The sequence below is a fragment of the Anopheles stephensi genome, unplaced genomic scaffold (assembly GCF_013141755.1).
Source record: "Anopheles stephensi strain Indian unplaced genomic scaffold, UCI_ANSTEP_V1.0 ucontig445, whole genome shotgun sequence".
Classification (NCBI taxonomy): Eukaryota; Metazoa; Arthropoda; class Insecta; order Diptera; family Culicidae; genus Anopheles; species Anopheles stephensi.
Window position 1 is genome coordinate 7,501 of NW_023405397.1, and position 2,500 is coordinate 10,000.

Consider the following 2,500-nt stretch of genomic DNA (forward strand, 5'->3'; position numbering starts at 1 on the left):
GGGGTGCATCGTATGTAACGTTCGATGTACATATAAAGCCTGGTAGGTGTTGGATTATATCTGCAACACGGGCATTATCGAAAGATGGTTAAGTGGAGTCACCCAAATGGGTGCCGTGCGTTATCAGGTACGTAATGCACAGTAGAGATACATTGTCGGGAGGTGGAACCCGAAAAATGTACAAGTCCGGGAATACGGAAAAGTTCCCCATGAAAGGCTGGGGATACAATTATTGATACAAATAATGTGCCTAAGGGTACATTTATTTTTCTAAGTCCCAGAAATCCGTCACTGAAACATCACGACTTACAAACAATCTTCCCCGGTTCCTCCCATATACGGCACGGGAACAAGTATGAAGAATGAAAATCATGTTTGTATGGAACATATAATGTGCCTGAGAGCACATTTTTTTTCTAAGTCCAGAAATCCGTCACTGAACATCACGACTTACGAAGACATGTTCCCCCGGTCCTCCCATATTACGGCACGGGGACAAGTATGAAGAATGAAAATCATGTGTGTATGGAACATATAATGTGCCTGAGAGCACATTTTTTTTTCTAAGTCCCAGAAATCCGTCACTGAACATCACGACTTACGAAGACATGTTCCCCCGGTCCTCCCATATACGGCACGGGGACAAGTATGAAGAATGAAAATCATGTGTGTATGAAACATATAATGTGCCTGAGAGCACATTTTTTTTCTAAGTCCCAGAAAATCCGTCACTGAACATCACGACTTACGAAGACATGTTCCCCCGGTCCTCCCATATTACGGCACCGGGGACAAGTATGAAGTATGAAAATTTTGGTCACAGCGTGAAATCCCTCTAATGATCATGAAAATAGCATCGGATCACTTATCTGACCATAAAAAGTGAACCAAAACCCTATTTGGACAAACTTTTTGGTCCTATGAAAAAATTCACTTTTCATATATGTCATGGTCGAAAATTTTCTAAGTCCCAAAAAATCACTATTCTCGAATATCTCGAAAACTACGTATCGGACAGGGGTCAACCAAGGTGTTTTAGAAAGGTCTTTACAAGCTCTATTTAATGAGCCATAGCGACTTTCAAGTGATTTTTTGACACTTTTTCGCATATCGGCATCCTTGGTTCCCATACTGGCCATAGGCCATAGGGCACCGAACGGCCAACTTTTGGTCCGGGGGTGAAATTTTTTTTTCACGAGATTTTGATGAAAATGGCTTCGGAACGCGTTTCTAATAATGAAAAGTGAAACCAAACAGTATTTGCGAAGAAAAAATTGTCCTATGAAAAAATCACTTTTTCTTAGGGTACGGGTCAAAAATTTTCTAAGTCCCAAAAAATCACTTATTCTCGAATATCTCGAAAACTACGTATCGGACAGGGGTCAACCAAGGTGTTTTAGAAAGGTCTTTACAAGCTCTATTTAATGAGCCATAGCGACTTTCAAGTGATTTTTTGACACTTTTTCGCATATCGGCATCCTTGGTTCCCATACTGGCCAAGGCCATAGGGCACCGAACGGCCAACTTTGGTCCGGGGGTTGAAATTTTTTTTTTCACGAGAGTTTTTGATGAAATGGCTTCGGAACGCGTTTTCTAATAATGAAAAGTGAAACCAAACAGTATTTGCGAAGAACAAATTGTCCTATGAAAAAAAATCACTTTTTCTTTAGGGTACGGGTCAAAAATTTTCTAAGTCCCAAAAAATCACATTTTCTCGAATATCTCGAAAACTACTTATCGGACAGGGGTCAACCAAGGTGTTTTAGAAAGGTCTCAACAAGCTCTAAATAATGGGCCATAGCGACTTTTTAGGATTTTTTGACAAATTTTTGTCATATCGGCATCCCGAGTTCCCATACTGGCCATAGGCCATGGGGCCCCGAACGAAAAAATTTTGGTCCGAGGGTCAAAATTTTTTTTCTCATAAATTTGTTCAAAACGCCGTCGGAACGCGCCTTAGATCATGAAAAGTGAAAAGAAACAGTATTTTGCAAAAGTTGGGGTGGCCTATGACTTACATGGCCACGTCCTAGGTCCGAGTTCCCGAGGTCGTGTTCTTCAGTGGCGGAAAAAATGGCCACTTGTGGGAGATGCAAAATGTTCATTTTGTATTATAGGGGACACACTATCGAAGCGAAAATTTCAGAAATGGCCTAAAACGTGAAGAAATGATGGGGTATGTACGAAAAGAAGGTTTTTATGGTCAAACGGTGAAAATTTTTTTTTTATGAAAAATTTTGGTCTCCCACCGTTCATGAATTTCTAGGACCAAAAATCGAAAAATTTGAAAACTTCACGATCGAAAGGGAAACGCATATGTGGTGTTCCTAGGTGTGTACGGTGTACGAAAAACGGGTTCACGATGAGATATCAGGCAAATAAGTGGACCTAAAGTGAGTTATACGGGTAAGACGAGGTGTCCAAAGACCGAAATAGGGGTACCAACTGAGAACGAAATGAAGGTCCCCGAAGTCGCCATACAAGTTATAGGAGGTGTCCA